This window comes from Ochlerotatus camptorhynchus, unplaced genomic scaffold (genome assembly GCF_037179485.1).
Source record: "Ochlerotatus camptorhynchus isolate MF236.1 unplaced genomic scaffold, CSIRO-AGI_Acam_v1.1 ptg000286l, whole genome shotgun sequence".
NCBI classification, from domain to species: domain Eukaryota; kingdom Metazoa; phylum Arthropoda; class Insecta; order Diptera; family Culicidae; genus Ochlerotatus; species Ochlerotatus camptorhynchus.
Genome location: NW_027040775.1, coordinates 357,157 through 377,826, shown reverse-complemented (window position 1 = coordinate 377,826; position 20,670 = coordinate 357,157). Strand labels below are relative to the sequence as shown.

Below are 20,670 nucleotides of genomic sequence, written 5' to 3'. Positions count from 1 at the left end.
GAATAGATCTTTTTCGATCTGGTTAACGTTAAGCGGTTTTTGTTTGGGTCGGAAAAAAACAACCCATGGGCCTGTCGAGGCGTCTGGGTATGACTTATGGCGGGGGGCAGTTTTTGTTTTCTTGGCGGGGTTAGGCGGAGTAGGGGGTGACGGTTTTGGCGGTGTGGGGGGAGAGGGATTAGGTGGGGTAGGGGGAAACGGGTTTGGTGGTGCGGGGGGTGACGGTGCTGGTGGTGTTGGTGGCGATGGATTAGGCGGGGTAGGAGGAGATGGGGTAGGCGGTACGGGCTCCGGTGCTCGTTTTCGCCTGGGCCGCTTCGGGATGGTTCCGGTGTACTTCTTCACCGTGGCTGACGTTTCCACGTCGGACAGTTCGTCTTCAGTGGGAAGGGCAGGAAGGGTATTCCCCCCGCCATCACTATTACCATCCATTGCGGGGCAACTGCCACCGCAATAGATACAAAACAACTACACACAGGGAACACACAGGGACAAGAGAAAAAGAAGAAGAAGAAGAAGAAAATATTTGCGTGGGATGGGAGAAAGGGGAAACTAAAACAAAGGGGCAATAAATAAAACTTATTCGCTACTTAACTACACCGGCACAAAGCGTGTGTGTGGAAACGCTGTTATCACGTGGTGCGTTGGTGTTGGTCCACGCTGCTATCCGGTGGTGATGGTTGGTGTTGGTGGGTCGGCAAGCTGGTGATACGACACGCTTCACTATCACTTGCACACCCTCGCGACGGCGTGAAAAAATGATGGACTTGACGACGCCGTTAACTCCGGTGATGGATTACCGGGATGAATTAAAGCTGGATGGTAACTCCAAGGGGCTCGGCCGATGGAATTCCACTTCCTCTGTTGGACACTGGTCACTTGGGGCACCCAATGGGGGGTGAAAAAAACCGCTCGGGCGGAAAAAACACCGAAAAAAACTAGATGCCGCGCAACTGAAACCGGGACGTTGTTAACCGACTGAATGCTCAACTAGGAATCATGTTGTTGACCCCTTGACGATAATAGGTTAAGGTATTGCCGAAGCCGACATATCCCTTATATTGTTTATTGCAAATTCTTATAACAAAGAGAGATTTTTTTCGGTAGGCGTATCTTAATAGTTATTGAATGTTTATTTTTATGTTATTTTTGGAACGTTGCATCTTACAAGATCCTTGTTAATAGCTACGTATTTACAGTTTCTAAAAACATATGATTGTTACACCTACTGCTGATATCAGCCATGCCGGTATTTCTTTTTTTGTCATATTTTGCTGTTGCGGGAAACATATGTTGAACACCTGGGAAAAACTGGGAACTAAATTGTGAATTGAATGTCTCCAATACAGTGGCCACCCTGTTATTAGCTTTAATATGCTGAATAAAATATAACTAATGTACTGATTTTGTGATTTCTTATAGATCGGGCTACATTTGATTGCACACACAAAACATACTGCTGAAAACTTTCAAACGCGCGCGCACTCTCGTACGAAATATATCACAACAGATAAACAGGTGGAAAAACGTTTCGCCAGTGATCTGCAGAGGAAGTAAGCAGTGCTAGTGTGGTCAGTTCTACGGTTTTTTAGATTTACTGCGGATCTACGGATCGACCAGACAATTCTACAGATTTTCCAGATTTTTGGATGATGATGATGATTAATTAACGCAGTTTAAACAAATCTACGTATCTACGTACCGTACTCCACGAAAAGTTAATGACACTCGTTTAGCTTGGTCGCATCAGCTGGTTTGTGTTTACAGAACCAGCGAGCAACAAACTGTAGTCGAGCCACTGTGTCATCACGAAATTGAATTGATCAAAACATCAACCGACTTTTTTTTCTGATACTGCGAGAGATGAATTGATCAGTTCCTCTCGCGCGCGACTCGCGCAGGACCCATCTGCGGATTGGCGATCTCTATTTGTTGTTCTCCTCTGCTTTATTTTTTTTCACAATCATCGCCGTCAGTCGCGGATACTGTTTTGTACCGGACCATTCGCAGCTGTATCAGTTGACATTTGACTTCAGAACGGTTCGGTCGAGTTTATATTTTGGAATTTGGATCTAGTTTTTCGTTATATCGGTACGCGAGGGCACGTTTCGTGTCCCATTCGTTTGGTGCTCTTCCGCTTATTGTCGTGGGGCAGTTTATTGTGTGATAATCGAGTGCATGTTGAATAAAACTATACTGGAATAAATCATTGCGAAAAAGAGCTTGCAGAGAGATTATTTCTGTGATGTGAAATCATGCTGTTATGCTAACGCTTCTGGAGCAAATCGATTAAACGTGGAGTTTAAAACCTGGAAATTAAAAGCTTGTGTCAATCGGTCCTCAGTCCGAGTGGTTTTTTATACTGTGTATTTTTAAATACTTAACCTAAGGTAAATGAACAAAAGTTATTTTTACTATTTATAATGGTTGATAAAAGTGTGCATCTATAGAAAAAGGCGTTTTAAAAACAATAGGGCAACTTAAATTTGAATGTTCAGCATGGTTAAAAACGTTATTATTTGTTTGTTTTGCCAAACTGTTCCAAGTAGATTAATGTACGTTCAGACACTACAGAGTTATAACATGTTATAGCGCTATCTTGATGGTGGTTTCTGTGTTGGAATTAGTTGACAACCGTTATAACATGTTATAACTCTCCAGTCTGAACAAGGCATAACACAGTTCAGACTACAATTCTTTCGGATTCATACTACTAGTTTGGGTTTGGGTTTATATCATACTAGTAATTGATGATATTGTTAGAAATTATTTTGATCTTGGTGCCCATAGTGAATCTTGATCATATTTAAAAACAAAATCTCACATAAGATTGCGCGTTTTTTAATCGATTTTCAATCCGAGTCCCGCAGGGCCGAGCGTCATACCAAACGGCTTAGCTCGACGATTTCGTAAAATGTATGTGTGTGTGTGAATGTTACGAAAAATTTTCTAAGACGTGTTTCTCGGCAAACACTGGACGCAACAATCACCAAATCAAAGGTTTCATGGTTCCAATATATTTAGAACAGGTCAACTGGTTCCAGAGATATGTCCGGAACATCATCTGGTTTGTATGGGCCATGAGACTAACTCCTTCCTTTAACGAATAAAACCCATCATCTCAAATGAAATGAGATTTAAAAATCCAGTTCAATGGCAGTAATTTGAAGTGCCCAGGACCACACTGGCCACATCTTGCTATGTTTTAGGAATCCCCGGAAAGTGGCCAGTTTCTGACTTGGGTCAAAATCCTTCATTCAATACCTTTAATCACAGCAGTATTCATCTATTAAATCTTATCATACGAGCACTTTTGGTAGAATTTTTATTAGTAAACAGGGTCGGATTTCACCATAGGTGGATTAATTCAGGAACATGTCTTGTTGCAGTAAACGTCAGCTCATATAACTCTACTGAAGACATCCATCCGCTCTTCGCACAATCAAGCTGCGAAGCGGACGATCCCTTATCATCAGATTTCGATCAAAACTTTTTCTGTATAATTTTACAGTGTTCAATTCTAAACAGTTGTTTATATTTTTAAAATTTACCATTTTGAACAAGATAGTCCCCTATTTTTTTTATATCTTCGGATGTGTTGTAATGTTTTTAAATCTAATATAATCTAATCTCACACTAACGCAGCCAATACTTTGAAAGCATCCTGGAAAATGACGGCTTCACGAATCCGTCATTTTTCTTGTCAACGGCCAGGCCAACTGCGCAGCATGTGCCGCAGAGAGGATTTCAAGCAGTCAAGTGATGTCAGAAATGAATATCTGAAACCACTCCACAACCTGAGATCAAGGGAATAGAAGAAAGCGTAGACCTCCCGTACCAAACGCTTCCAGTTACAATTGAATAATAGTATTTATATGTTTTCGTTGGGAGCATAATTGCTATAAAATTTAATTTATGCTCCTGGTGTCTTTGGATGAACTTTTGGCGTTTGAACCAAAAGCCAGGCTATTTCTGGGTTAACATTTGAAACAAGCAACTGAATTTCAATCGAGTTTGTCCATTATCTGTGTTTAAATAAAAATCTATCAAATAGCGAACGCTGTAATTCACTAAGTTTAACTAGCCAATACAGTGTTCACTCGGCTGTCGACAGAAGCAGACCACTCTCAATGTGTGTCACGCGATCGTCTGTTTACTCGGCAGCAACCATTGTGTGGTCCTCCTCATTGTTCTTCATCAGCAGTTCTTTCAGTCGATGCGTCGTTGACTTTGCAAAGCAACCGTTTCGTGATTATTGTGTGAGTGCTGACCACGTTTTGCGTCCATTGCTACAATGGAAGCGCTCTGACCCTCGTTGGCGAATCGGCCATACAAGTAAACCACTGGAAGCGGCTCCCGTTCTGGTAGAGGAGGCTTATTGGATAGCGGAAGATAAAATGTTTATTGTGTTGTACCTTTTGACTATAGTTTTAAGATGTATTGTATAGTGAACAAGAATCCTCGGCTCTGTAAAGTTAATTCGGTTGAGCCTTATCAAATAAATTAATAATAATAAAAAAACTAGCCAGACGTAACTCTTCATTGTGTATCTTCGTTCATGCATTTAACGGTTGATTTGAATATTATCAGTTCCGCGAACTACTCGCCGCAGCGCTGGCATCGGATCACTTTGACGTTTCTATATATTCTATAGAAATTTCATGCAATATTGTTTACGAGTTAGCGAGCAAGCTTGTTTTCCGCGAGAAGCCAGATAGATGTCGCTACTGAGGTTATATGTTTTGAGATACTATGTTTTCAAGAACAAGTTTTTCAAAGAGTTACGTCTGTTTGTCTGTGCCAATACGTTACATTCGTGTAATCTCCATTACACAAGTAACGACAGCAGTTGAAATGAAAGTTGAAGACAAAAGTAAAGTTCCAGTTGGGACGTTATAAATATGAGTAAAAAGAAGAAATTATCAAAATTTCGCTTTAATGAATTAATGTTTCAAAGGCATCTTTTTTTGCATGGTGACAGAATTCTGAACAACTCAACTGTGCATCATCCAATAGGTCTTGTGCAGGTGCTGTACTGTAAATTTCAGCTTTTATCAATTGAATTGTATCGAGTAATTTTATATTAAAAAACCTGATTCAGCTAGTAGTTGGAAATTACAAAATATTCTTTTAATTTTATCGAACCCTTTATGAAGAGCTTTTTTGAATGTGTTGGTTTATTTCCTTTCAATTCCGTTGTAATCGCTTATCTTTTTTTTACTACTTGTAAACTTCATCAGTGCCAAGTACTCAACAGTTGAGTACTTGGCACTGGTGAAGTCGACGAAATACACGTATCTGTCAAAAGATAAGCAATTATACCGGAACACACACACAAAAGCTCTTCATACAAAATATTCTTATCTGTGTGCCTTGTCACGACTACGGACATGAAAAATGTCATCAAGATGGACTTTTTTTCAATAGTTTATTTGTTAGGCCCAAATGTCCAAATGGACTGCACGGAGCCGAGAACCATCAAATAATTAAATAATTACATTAAAATATTAAGAGGGACATACCTAGTTCTTCTTACTCTTCCTTCCGTGCCCTCAACTCCCTTGCTTCTGCGAATTGTTTTTGCTTCAGCAGCGCCAACCGCTTGGCCTTCTCATCGTCCTTTATCCGCTCCTGCTTGGTATAGTCCACTATTCCGAGTTTGGAGTAGTAATACGCATCGTTCTTGCATTTGAAAACAGGCGGCTGCTGTTCCTCAGCAGCGCTTCCTTCTTCTTCACTGAGCTCTTGACGTCCGGGGACGTCACATCCATCACCATCACCTCTACTTCCAGGACCTCAACCGCTTCCTCGTTTGGCGATACACCGATGCGTACGTTCTGGTCTCTTTCTCGTTCCGTTGTGGGTTTTCTTCTTCCGTTCATTGTTGTACTGGCTGCTGATCCTTTCGCTTGGGGCAGGAATTCAATTGATGCCCCTCCATCTTACAAAGGAAACACAGATGTTTGTTCTCTTGGCAGCATATGTTCCCCTTTCGATTTAGGAAATGCAGCGAGTTGGAAATCTTACATCCATATATGCACACCTGTGTGCATATCGAGGCCCAAGGCCGCTACACACTTTACATCACCGAATTTCCCGCTATGCGGGACTTCTGGTGGTAGTTCGTAAACTCTCACGTACTTTAGAGTGTCCCAGAATGTCTAAGCACGATTTTGGAACACCCCTGTTTGTTTTAGATGACGTTTAAACAGCTGATTATCATTGTGAATCATTGTTTACATTTCGACCAACAATTTCGTGTATCGTAAGCGTCGGTCCTTTTCATTCCCGTGACAGTGCGCAAACAGATCGTGCACAAATGGTGCACTAACCCAACATTTCTCTGCGTCAATTAGCGAAATTGGAAGGTGTAAGCATCGGAGCCGGTTGAAACGCGATACGGAAGTATGGCGAGGAAGCAACTTTCAAGCAAAAATCTGGACGTAAACTCAACCCCTGTTGACCAAAATCTTGACCGGAAAGTCATGCAAGATTTCACTCACAAGAAAAGTGCTTCGGTTCGAGACGTGGCTAAAATAGTGGGATCCTCGAAGAGTAAAGTCCAGTGGTTCTAGGCAAGAATGGGGCTAAAGATGTATAAGAAGCAGAAGAAGTCAACGCGAAGTGAAAAACAAGTCAAACCGAGGGCTCGGAAGTTATACGACCGATAGCTGTTTGGAAAATCGGTGTGCGTAATTATGGACGATAAACCATACGTAAAATATGATTACAAAACTCTTTCGGACGATCAATACTACACCGTTCGTGATGACCGAAGTGTTGACGACGCGAATAAGTCGATTTTAACCGAAAAATTCGCATAGAGGTAACTCTAAAAACAGAAGGTCTCGAAGAAACGTGCTCTACTTTTTAACAGCTGAGTTCTGGTACTCTCTTTTGTTCCAAGCTAATCGATGCACCCCTCGAAACATAGGAAAATCCACGAACCCCTCGTTTAACTGTCAAGTTTTCATAGCGAATCAAAACAAACATAGTGCAGTACTATAATTTCGACTAGAATGGAGTACGTTCATGGATGTACTTGAGACCGATAGGCCAGTCTAGAGTGAGTCAATTAATTATATGATTTGAGTAGAAGCTATACTGAAGATCCGAGAGATGTCGCCCCTTCATTGGTAGGAAAATAATTTTTGGAGCATGGAGAATATCAGAAAATCCACGATTTGTGACAAAGCATGCTTTCACAGAAGGAAACAAATTAACGAGTATTTACCTTATAACCATAGTAATGTACTCGTGCAAATTTTGTGCATCTAAAACTGCTCATAAAGACGATAATGAATAAAAACTGAAAATTTTCATGCATTTCCAAATGGTTTCCTACCATTCCCATACATTCGAAAGTGACTGGCCCTCTGGATGTGGATGATGTCAAAAACAACAAAACATTATTAATTTAACATCGTTAGTTGCCACCGGTTGGTTATACAATCCTCAGGCTTTTTTCTAAATTTGACGCAAATCGGTTGAGTCTATTTCTTCCGAGTTGAAGTTTAAAATGTATAAAGAAACACAATTTTCAAAGTTTTGTCACTTGGCATTGAAAACGTCCCATCAACCCAATGCAATAATTGTCCAAGACCGGAAGACGATGCGAGTTGATACTGAAAAGTTATTAGCATTTTATTGATGCGATTTCGGTCGGTGGTGGTCGATGAGTCCGTGTATTTGGGCTCACTGGTGACCGCCGAAAATGATACCAGCAGAGAAATTCAAAGACGCATTATTGCAGGGAATCGTGCCTACTTTGGACTCCGGAGGACGCTCCGGTCGAATAAAATTCGCCGCCGCACGAAGTTGACTGTCTACAAGACGCTGATTAGACCGGTGGTCCTTTACGGCCACGAGACCTGGACCAACGCGCCCTTGGTGTTTTCGAACGGAAGGTGTTGCGTACCATCTACGGTGGAGTGTAGATGGATGACGGAACGTGGAGGAGGCGAATGAACCACGAATTGCACCAGCTGCTGGGAGAACCATCCATCGTCCACATTGCAAAAATTGGGCGACTACGGTGTGCTGGGCACGTCGTAAGAATGCCGCACGACGACCCAGTGAAAATGGTTCTAGAAAGCGACCCAACAGGAACAATAAGAAGAGGCGTGCAGCGGGCAAGGTGGATCGACCAAGTAGAAGGTGACCTGCGGACCCTTCGCAGACTACGAGGCTGGCGAACTGTGGCCATGGATCGAGTAGAGTGGAGACGACTTCTTCGGACAGCAGAGGACAACAAGGCCTTAGCCTAATTGGTAAGGTTAGGTAATGATGCGATTTCTGACTGATTTTTCTTTTTATTCTTCCTTTTTATTTTTTTTATTTATTTTTTATTTTTTTCGCCATACCTTCGGCACTCTTTCGGCACAATATCGTAGGTATTGGATTGTTGTAAATAAAATGGGAGCGCTGCTGAACAACTGTTACACGAAACGAAAATCAATTATTTTATTCATGTGTTTCACTTATACATTTTTGCCAAACATCAGCCTTATACATTCCATAAGACAAACCATATAGGTCCTATAAGAATGCATAAAAGGTATGTGTGACCGCTTATACATTTCATTTGACACATGATCTTCATCACTTTTTGCAAGGCGTCTGCTTATTAGTTGACTTATACATTTTATGAATAATCAGCAATAGAAATTTGCCAAAAGAGACAAGGAGATTTCTATCCGTGTAACAACACGCAGCAAAAAATTAATTTTGATATCTCATCAAAGTGGATGCACTTAAATCGTGTCAAAAATATGATGTAATATTACTTGCCAAAAAAGACAAAATTATCATTCATACAGTGCATGAACCGACATTACGCTGCTTTTACTGCATTTGTTTATTTTTGAAGCAATAAAAATTAAATTAGATTTTCGACATGATTCAAGTGCATCCTTTTGGATGTAATATTAAAATTTATTTTTAGCAGTGCATTACATGCTGTTTGACTGTATATTCAGGAACTTCCTCTAATTGAATATACCAGAGGAGCTCAGACCAGCAGTTCACTTATAGATCTTAATACGAAACCTAAGTAGTACCTGTAACATCTTTTTATTAGAGAAAGAGAAATATTTTACACAATGATTACATAAAAGTATCCATGAAATATATGCAGTTACATATCAAGTCAACATGAAGCTAGTAACAGGACACATTAATGTCACATAATGGACATTGGTAACTTCATATTCAGATTATCACAATGTTAAGATAAAATGCGACTTATCTGATCTGAATGATGGCACAGTGTAACCTTTTTGTGTCGATCTAATGTTATCAATTGGTTAAACTGGAACTGAGTAGCCACACAATAGTGACCGAAAAGTTTCGAATATCTTGACCTGTCAAATACGTGCGGAAAAGTTGTTACACTGAAACTTTACTTTTATGACGAATATGTAACTTGGCAACTGTTGCAATCGCAATCTAATTGTTTGTTCCTTTGTTAATTCAAATGGTAAAATATTTAATTAATGGTGATGCTATTGTGAAAAGAGTTTTTATTCTAATTTCAAGTAATTTTTCATATCATGAAACTTTTTGTTAGAAGTGTAACTCTCAAACCGAACGTACACAGAATATTTTTTTCTTCGAATCATATATGACCATAAATATGATAATAATTCAATTAAAATATATGATGGCATATATGGCATTTATTTTCTGAATATAAAACACCCAACCTCACCGTAAACATGAAATTGCATTTTTTTTTTCTGATGCGTATTTTCGTTACAAATATCTCTTTTGAGATATTACGGCACATAATTTGGTCACAAAATACTGGCAGCAACTTGTACGCGATAACATGTGCCACTTGGGAATGTAGGTTCTAGAGTGGGCTCAAGAGAAAGAGGCAGTCAATCATACCACATTAGTAACGCTTAATTCAAATAATGCTGCAACTCACACAAAACAAACTAAAGAAGTCTCCTCATCATGTTCTATAGTCGGTCTCCAACAATGCTCCCCACCGGTTCCAACTCTTTCCAGACGCTGATAGACCGATGCTTTTAACGTCACGAAAGGCTAAGTTTCTGGTCTGCCTTTGAGGGCATTATAAAACACTTAAACACAGAACTTTTATTGCCCTATGGAGCACAAAACACCAACATTTCACACACCCGATCCTCAATCCAATTTATCCTTGCGATTTCAAACCAAAACATTTAAAGTGTCAGAAATACCGGGTTGCCGGGATGGGTATTTTACAAACAATTGCAGCTTGCTATATGACCGCTAAAATCGGCACACCTGCGGTACACTGACAACAAAAGATGACCCAAGATTGGAAATCAGACTTTTTAAAAAAGAGGAATATGAAAGCTGTACCTCCTGACAATCGTTTTTTTAATTGTTCGAATCTCTTTTGGAGTTGGTAAAACAGAAGTCGATGAAGTAGAATATCCCAACAAACAATTCAGAGTCACAAATAAGCATATATATTGAATAAATGCTGCATTATAGTGTACAATGCTGAATAAAACGAGTTGTCGAATGATGTGCTGAAAAAAGCTCATTGAGATCGATAGATGTACATTTATTCCACTGTTTGCTTTGATCTGATTTTTTTTTATTAAAAACTGTATAAACGTTGACTGTCTTCCCAATTCAACACCAGAAGTTTGATCTAATAACACACTGAATAAGTGTAATTTGCACATACATCGACGCTTTAATTCGACTGTTTTCAATTGATTTAATAACATACTTTACTGGCTCCATTATTAGATTTCATTGCATTGCTTTACAATATTGCTGAATAAAGGTGGATACAGTCAGTTTCCGCTTTCCAAGTAGAAGGTCGTGAATTCAATCCCTAGTTCAACCCTTTTTTAATTTGTGTTTTATGCGTCGTTTGGTGGCCCCCTAATGTTACTTAAGTCAAAGTGTATTTACCAGAATATTCGAGAGAATTAACAATCACGTCTCCTTACGTGCAGCCCATTCATCATTTTAGGACCACCGAAATCATCTTAGCAACAAACAGTTCGATTTATTCACTTTAATAATGAGAAAGCGAAAACGAACGTACACTTTTCACGGGTTTCTCGGCGCTGTTACTTAAGACAAACGGCATCTCCATATAAATTGCGTGACTTAAGTAACTCGAAAAATATTTTGATCGGAAGGTGATTACGTCAAAATGCAATTTGACTGATAAATAAATTTAAAAATGGGATGTGATCCTATATTTGGACAGTGTATAGTGTAATAGCAGGAGCTTCGATTGACATTGATAGCTCGACTTTGTTTACCTTTGTTACTTTCAGCGTAATGACAATTTGCTCTTGACTTATACGTTGTTTAGGGATTAGAGATTGCTGGTAATGTATTTGAAATGACCCAGAAAGCATTGGTATAATATTGGTGAAACAAATAAGTGAGGAAGTCACGTTGCTTAAACCGGCAAGGCAATGGAATTTTGAAAAAATGAAATAAAATTAAATCAAGATTTGGAAATAAATATAGAGATAAACCAGCTATCGATTGAAAATCTGTATGATGAAAAACGTGCCGGCAGATTAATACGATATTTCGCTTAATAGACACTTTGATCAACTTGTTATTACACCAACAGGCAGTATTTTGGGGTTCTATGCTATTCTAATCTAAAAATATACTATATCTACTCACAAACAGTTTTTAAAATTATGAGTTTAGCTTTTCGATGTAATATTTGTTGAACGGTTTGTAAGAGTTTTCATAGGCAAACATAAAATATTTCCTAACATTTGATACATCTTCGCGATCTGTGTGAAAACAGAATAAAAAATAGCGCAAAATGCTAATCTGTCAAGGGGGCAGCACAAGGGTGCTATAGTGACTTGACAAAAAATATTCAATATCATATTGAAACCATTTGATGATGTGCATGTTGTCAAAAGGCTCTCTGAACTTCTTGGTCTCATAAAGATTTCGAAGAAATTGTTCAAGACTTCATTGGGCCTGTAGAACTTCAAGATCTCCAGAATAAATGATGTGATGCTGATGTTGTCAAAGGGTTCTCTTGAATTTCACGTACTCGTTAAACAATTCAGGGCATTGTTCAAGATTTCATAGAGTCTGTAGAACTTCAAGATCTGAACTCGAGAATGAAATCATTAAATATCTTATCGGTACCATTAGATGATGCACATGTTGTCAAAAGGCTCCCTCGAATTTCATGGACTCAAACAAATTTTCAGGATCTTGTTCAAGACTTTTCTGAGTCTTTAGAACTTCAAAATCTGAACTCCAGAATGGTTTAGAAATCATTGATTATCTAATTGATATCATTCCATAATGACTCATACAGATTTTCTGGACATTGACATAGCTCCAGAATAGTTTGAAAATTATTAAAAATCTTATTGATACCAATTTATGGAACTTCAAGATCTTAGCTCCAGTTAAATTTGGAAAGCATTGAACATTTTATTGTTACCATTCTATGATGCAAACTTTAACTTGAAGCTTTACAAAGCTCGGAAGATGTGTTTAAATGTCGGGAACGTGCGTACCAAACCACATTGAGCCTATAGAAATTCAAGATCTTAACTCCAGGATATTTTTGAGAACCTATAAATTATGATTATTGATTATTGTAGGCACATACTAATACAAAACATGTCAACTAATTCGGAATACGCAAAAATATGTTTGGCCACCTCCTTGTATGGAGATTAGACTGGCCCACAAAAATAAAAGTTTTAATTTTCCACGGGCCAACTTTCCGATTTGTGCCTTTAGGTGAGAAAACCATTCACTGAAAGTTTAAGCTCATTTGGTTGTAGGATAAACTTGCGCTTTTAGTTTGAATTTTGTATGGGGATATTGGTTAAAATACATGAAAAAATGACACTCCTACACTTTATCGATCATAAAAAAGTTTCCTTACTCTCGATTTGATTCAGATTTTGAAAACTTATAGTTCAAACAATGAGTAACAACATTCCTGAAGACTGCATTATGAATCCGGTTAGTTTCATTGAGATATTCGCTTTTGAATGTATATGATCATTTTGTAAATGTAAATTTCAACCAAATCCCCTATATAAACATTACACTAAAAGCACCAGTCCGAGTTACGTCAAAAATAGCTGAAATATTCAAAGAGTGGTTATCTCACCTACTGAAATGAGTCTGGTTGTTGGCCTGTGGAAAATATGACCTTTTTTTTTAGAGTGGTAATCTAGTTGATACTTTGCATAAGCTGCCTGTATTTTGTTGCAATATAAGAACAAAATGCACATATAAATTCAAGAATGAATATCTCCATAATATTAACTTGAATCATGATGCTGTCTTCAGCAAAGTTATTTCATATAGCTACATGTGCTGAAATTCTGAACTTAAAAGAGTTTGTTGAACCAGTTTTATGCATGAAAGAGTGAAGGGATGTTATTTTTCCATACATTTCAACCAATATCCCCATATAAACTTTAAGCCAAAAGCGCCAGCTCGTGTTACATCCGAATGTGCTGAAATTTTCAGAGAGTGGTTTTCTCACCTAATGGCACAAATCTGGGGGTTGGCCCGTTGAAAAAAAAATAATAAAATTGTCTCCCATATAAATGTGGGCCAGTCTAATGGGGATTCCCCATAGCGCATTGTACCCATCTCGCTGTATTGACTTTCTGGATACTGAGCTCGCCCTAGAGTTGGTTTATTATTTGCCATGTGTCGTTTTCATATACCCCGCTAAGGATGGTCCTAAGCACGCGTCATATGAAAACTTGGTCCTCCTTGAGCATTGTCTGTGTCCAGAATTCTCTTGAAATTCACTTCAGAACTGCGTTAGTATTTGAGTATTTTTTAAATTTTCACAATAATTCTGTAAGCTTGCAAGTTATTCCTTTAATTTTTTTGGTTCTAATAAAATAAATACTGAAAATCAATATATTCTGACTGATGTCCAAAAGTAAAAATTGTATGATAAATTCTTACTTCCAGAAGGCAGTCTTAACATTTAGAACCACAATACTTTTTTTTTGTAATTTGTTTTTTTAACAATTTGTTAAAAAAAAACACGTGTAAAACCTTCATTACGGAAAGTGCAATCGAAAAAAAAGTATTTCTGGGGTGGTAGTGGTTTTTCTTCAAGAAAATGTTTATGAGACGATGAAAACCCTTCACAACTAAAACAAATCATAGTGTTAATAATACATATTTAGCATACCCTAGCAGCACAGTTGTCACTAAACAGTTGTGGTTACTTATTTCAGTCAAAATCAATTTGCGACAACCTATTTTGTGCTGCTTGAAGGGTACATTTTTCGTTGTTCGCCTGCAGAGTTTCCAAAATATCACTTTTAACGGATGACTTTACAAAAACCACAAAAACTGAAACTGTTTAATTTATGCGGTTTCGACTGTCAATCAGGCTGACAAGTTTATTTACAAAAGTTCTGTGAAAACACAGTATTTAGTAAAAAATATCTACGTTACCGAATTATCCGTAATTATTTATCAGATTTTTGTAAACCTGTTTGATTTCAGCGATATTTAGGTGCGTAGTTGAAAACATGTCGATTTTACAGAAAAGTCTGTAAAGTTTTCGTTTACAGATTATCTTCGGAATTATTTTTCACAGAATTCTGCGATCTATTCTAAGTGTGCATCATAATATAATAGAAACGTGAAGCTATGACTGGAACACTTGGAACACACACTTAGAAAAATTCAAGTAAACCTCCTGCCCCCTCTGACTATGGCTGTGTGCGTGATATGCAGTATATAAATGTATAAATTAGTCCAGTGCCATTAAAAATGACGATACTGAAGATGGTTATATCTCTGAAAAATTATGTATGTTTGTGTGTATTGTGTTTAGTTTAACATACACTTGAATGTTAGCAAACATAGTTCATCTATTAACAATTTTGATTTATAGGATATCGTGCTGCATCGTTTCACCTGTACCGATTACTCCTTCCAATAAAATATAGCTGATTAGGCGTCATATATTTATTTATTGAATCAACCTGTTAGATGGTTCACAAAAAAAGACAATGAACCCACGAACAAAACCAATAATACATGCAAATAACCAGTTTCTTGGGTCTTCCGGTTGCTTACAATGTTATGGTCACTTTGGTTTACTGATCTATCTATGGTCACAGTGCATAAATTGATCTTCACCTTTACGGAGCGCCCTCAAAAAAAAAAAGAAGGCAGGCCTTGATTCGATCAGCATCTTCAATAATACACTTTCGATTTCAATTACCCACAGTGGTGCGCACATTCAGTGGATGAGAAAACCAGAAAAAAAAACATAGATTTGACGAATAGGAACCTCAAAACAAAACCGTCGTTGTCGCGTCGCACATGTTTACAAAAACCAGACCGGTTAAGGTGAAGGAGCGAATTATTTGAATGAACCATTGCTCATATGTTGGCTACTACCCAAGCTTGCATGTTACTCTTCTTACAAAGAAGGGTATACAACTCAAACCTTGACTGGGACATTCGGGATTAAAAAAAATCGAAATATCGATTTCGAAGGCTAAAGCTCTATTGATCTATTTTATTGTCACTCAAATTAATTACTCGTCTAGATGACACGGACGCTCTCAGAACTACGATGATGTGGGAATATCTTTTGTTTATGGTTGACATCACTGCTGGCTGGTGATTTGCTAATGATGATGATGATGATGTTTAGCTTAGAAAACCGACTTTCGATCCAAAGCCCAGAGAGCCGAGTGTCATATGCCCCCTAGAAAATGTCTGTATGTGAGCGTGTGTGTGTGTTATAAAATTTGAGCATCCGCCAAATGAAAGGTACCATGGTCCCATATAATATTTCTGGAATCAGGTAACTGGTTCTGGAGATATGGTTGGAACATGTTTCGGTGAATACGGGTCGTAAGCCCATAATCAGCCTGAATTGTGTTAAACCCATCATGTGACACCTCAAACCACATCAAAATTAAAAAAGAAGACCGATTGTGGTTATATAAAGTGTCCAAGACCACATTTGACATATCCGGACATGTTCTAGGGGAAGTGGACAGTTTTGACTTGGACCAAAATCCATCATGCGACACCACAAATCACATGAGAATTCAAAAACAAGTGCAATTGTGGTTATATCAAGTGCCCAGTATCACAGTAGACACATCTGAACAAAATCAAATACCTTGTTAATGTTAATGTTCCTTCCTCGAAAGGCTGAACCTACCTAACTAATAACCCAAGATTCAAGCAAAGATGAAAACAATTCTTTAATAAGAAAAAATAAACCGCCATAATGAAAGTTATGAATTGGGATATTAGTGGAATTCTCACAAGAGCAAAAATGTGCCTCATTTAATTCCCCTTACTAATTTGTGTCTACACCAGATACGTATTTAGACTACACAATGTGCAGTGCATTTCCACGATTGTTTATTAAAAAAGAAACAATTCAGGCATGCTCACCCGTTATGTTTTAGACGCATCTAAAGATAAACAAAACTCTTGGATGTAATACACTTTGATGTGATATCAAAATTATTTTTTTGCTGTGCATTAATGTACCTTTTTTTTTAGCAAGATTAAAAGTTCGGAGTTAGCTGTTGTTACCTGTATAAAATTATGTCTGTCGTAATGGAGACAACACACACAAGCAGGTGGAGCAAATTCTCTAACTATATTTCAATATTATAAAGTCTGCGATAAACAATTGTTATGATTATATTTAGGTACAATGTCCAAATTGTAATTATAATGCTGTATGTTGGGAAGTCCTTCGCCTGTTCAATTTATCTTTCATTAGCTTTTGGGCCCTCCCTTAGCTTAGTCGGTAAAGGCGCATTTACAAAGCAAGTCCATGCTGGAGGTGGCTGGGTTCAATTCCTTGTCCGGTCTAGGAATTTTTCGGGTTGGAAAATTCCTCGACTTCCCTGGGCATAGAAGTATGATTGGACTTGCCACACAATTATACCAATGCAAAAATGGTACAGGCATCGAAAGCTCTCAATTAATAACTGTGGAAGTGCATCTAGAACACTAAGTTGAGAGCAGGCTATAAGCTAATATGCGATATGCAATGAGCTTGAAATGCGAAGAAGAAGAAGAAGAAGCTTTTAAAGTTAAACAAGCAAGTTATTTTTCGAAAATGAATAAGAGGTTTAAGTGTTGTTAACCTCTACCCAAATCGAAGAAGTGTAGTTCAGAGATTAAAAGCTTGGAGTGATAAAAAACTTAAATATTATGTTCACCCTATTACAAAGCATGGCATGGCCTGAGTGCAGATTTAGTAGATACCTGGGTACTGCGGAGTCGATCGATTTTCTTTTGCAAGCCAATAGAAAACAGCTTGAATTTTTTTAAAAGTTTAAAACTGTTTTGCTCTTTTTTAGTTGATTTCCGCCAAAATTTATTACACAGCATGTTGTTCTCATGACCATAAATATAGATAAACCACTATCATTGACAAAGATCATTGGAGTTTGTTAGAGGGTCAGGTTTGTATGATTAGGATTCACCTTGATAAGTGATGTGATTATAGTTTTGATACAGTGTGTTGTAAAGTTTCGTTTTAAGATATTAAAAACTGATTGATAAGCGTTTTAGTAGAACAATGTTATACCTTATTAAGTTGTTTTTTTCCTTTTAATATTAGTAGTGTTGTATCACTTTGATTTTCACTAATTCACTATTCAGGTATATTAAAATATTCTCGAATTTTCCTGGATGAAAGCTGAAATCATTAAAATATAAATCTAATCATTACAATATGAATCTAATGGATCAATCAGAAATAAATCTGAAGATGTTCCTAGATCGAAGGACTGCAAATAAACTTAAATAATTTAAATAAATCCATTCGGAAGGAAGGCTGAGAAATGTGAATCTAAAGATGTTCTTTCATCTAAGTGCTGAAAATAAACTTATATAATTTAAAGCAATAGATCCAGCCTTCACAAGTGTATCAATATAAAATAAAAACATTGATGTTCCTTCATCGAATAGTTGAAACCAAACTTAAATAATTTAAATCAATATAACCAGCCTGCAAGAATTTAAAGATTTTGCTTCATCGATGAGCTGAAAATAATCTTGAATAATTTTAATTAACTGATTCAATGATAGTTCTGTAACAACCGTGTAAAAAATGTTGTGCTGTTAACTCTAAAGCTGCACGATAATTCGTATTTCCATATCATTTTCACTATCACCCAGCCGGCTCTCCGATCACTCTAGAACAAAACGAATGCGATTAAAATAAAACTAATTAAACCAAGGCAACATAAACGATCGGTTCTCCTTACACAGCACCGAAAAATCTTTACCTCACTCCGTTTGTTGTAATATTTTACTTTCATATTTCTTCATTCTCTATGATAATCATCTAAAAACCGAAATGAAAACTATCACCCTGCGTATATTTTCTTTCATTCAAAAAAAATATTTTCTTTCATTCAATTCGACTAGACAACCGAGCACCTTGCATTACAACAATATGTTGGCAACGACGATTAGTCATGCCCGGAAAATCAACGTTTTTTTCTAACATGGGTTTACTGATGTTTTTCTTTCAGTGTTCTTTTTTCTTTAATAACATGTACAACTTCTGCTCAGACATCATTTTGATCAGGTGAGTCGTTGTCAAGTTATGATTTTTTGAAAAAATAAAATCCATTTTTAGATACACCGTTTAAAAAAAGTTATTCTTAGCGGAGCTGGTGGTTTAGTGGTAACCGTGAATGCCTCATTCCAAAAGGCCTCGGTTAAATCTCAGTAGGCGCCGTCGGGATTTTCTAAGGCATAAAATCTCTGATAACTGATCTGAAGGAAGTAAAGCCATTGGTTCCTGTCCGATGGGTCGGTAGGTAGGGTCTATGTGTAGGAGCTGCCTCCCTGGAGTCGGTAACATTGGTACTCAGTGCATAAACCAAGATCGTTATACTTAAGAAACATAATGATATTTTGAAGAAAAATGCAACCTTGGATAGTATCCAACATATGAATAAAGTTTCATTCAAATCGGAGGCAATAATGGCCAACCGGTTTGCTATTAATAATGCTCGATAGCGTTTCGATAACTTAACTAGATCAGGTTCGATTTCGGTGAGTAAATAGTGAGTTGTATCTAATATAGTAGAAGCGTACCGGTTATGTCCCTAGTGGTACACTAAATTTGCTTTAAATTCATAATTTCTTCCGCAGGTTGTTAGTCTCAACGCTGTTCTGCATGTTTATGTTGAAAAATTTGGGAAAATTTATTTTGAACCTGATTTAGGCCATATGGCCGAGCACTAGCGCCATAAATGGCACACTTCCCCTATACGCACCATTGTTCAAGCTTTATTATGGGATCTTGCTTATAGTTTGTAACTGCATAGTGTTAAAATAAGCTTCGCACATCTCCCTAATAGGGTTAAGATCTAATTTATGTCATACTAAGCGCAACCCGCACTTTACCTCTCTTTTCGAACGGGTTTTAAAATTGACCTATCAAAGATGGCTTCTAATCGAGCTTCTAATCTTGTTTTTGATCGAACCGTCCGAACCATACAAATTGATTTTAATGTTTGCATGGTTCGAACGGGACGAAATTAATAATATGATTACATTTCCGTCACACGAATTACGTCCAAAAACATTGAATGCAGTTCGGCATACTGATGCGCTTCTTTTGTTTTCGAGAGGAATGGATGTAAATATTCGTATTATGCGTTCGTATAGACTTTGTTTTGTAGCTTGAACTGAATCGTTCCAAACATATGATTGATTAGTTCACATCGAAATCATTGTCAATATATTGATATATTTGATGGATCTGATCGATGTGACGGAAATGGGCGCTTATACAGAAGTAGTGCGCTACCCTATCGTTTGATCATGATTTAAATAATGTAGGCAACTCTATAATATACCATCCTTTTAGCACCTCTAGTCTAACATCATGAACGGGGAAATAGAAATTCACATTATGCTAATCAGCCATGGACCAGCCATCGATGACACTGACCTTGAGGATTGTCGATGTCACTGCTAAGCATCACAGAAATGCTGGTTAGAAATCTCGATACAGTACGCGTCGGCGAGGTTTTGTATGCTCAATGATTGGCGGTTTTCTGTGTTTGCCTTAAAATCCTTCTCAAAAGTGCTATGCACACATCATCTTGATGCCGTCCGTTGGTTAAGCATTTGTTTTGAATCGAGGGACCGATATTATTATACCTATAGTATACTCGATTTGACTCGACTGAAGGTTCAAACAACTAAGAACTGGTTTGTTTGGGTTGCACTGTTTGGACATTTCGTAACTCGCTACTGACTACTACTATACGGACGACTCAAAATTGAGTCGAGTTGACTCAATTTCGCCACAAATGGATTTAGCAGTATACTATAGACTGAATGAAACCTCTACCGATTTCCTTCATATTCGAGAATCCTGGGAAAGTCGGAACCCAAGTGTTTGTGTATATCCACTTTTGATAAAATTGAGTCAACTTGACTTAATTTTGATCGTCCTTGTATTATTCGGAAGAGAATGACCTTTGTCTGCATCCGTGTGACAACAAGAAGTAATCTTGAATTCTTGATGATTTCAAATACCCATAAATAAAGTTAAACATATCCATGGGAACATAAATGGTAACATTTTTAAAAAGTTTTTTTTTTGTGCATCAACAAATGAAATGGAATTTTTGAAATCACAGTTTTCTTCAG

General features: G+C 37.6%; 1 protein-coding gene across 3 annotated transcripts in view; it reads left to right on the top strand.

Annotated features, from left to right (window-relative positions):
• The first annotated feature begins 2,171 nt into the window (after positions 1–2,171).
• The window catches only part of LOC135706693 (group 3 secretory phospholipase A2), a 49,753-nt gene continuing 31,254 nt past the window's right edge, over positions 2,172–20,670 (top strand). For 2 of the 3 annotated variants that reach the window (XM_065228345.1, XM_065228343.1), the window contains exon 1: positions 2,172–2,390. The gene's annotated coding sequence lies outside the window, so the exon portion shown is untranslated. Of the gene's footprint in view, positions 2,391–19,045; positions 19,060–20,670 lie in introns of those variants that run through there. The other variant, XM_065228344.1, reaches the window with a different exon arrangement.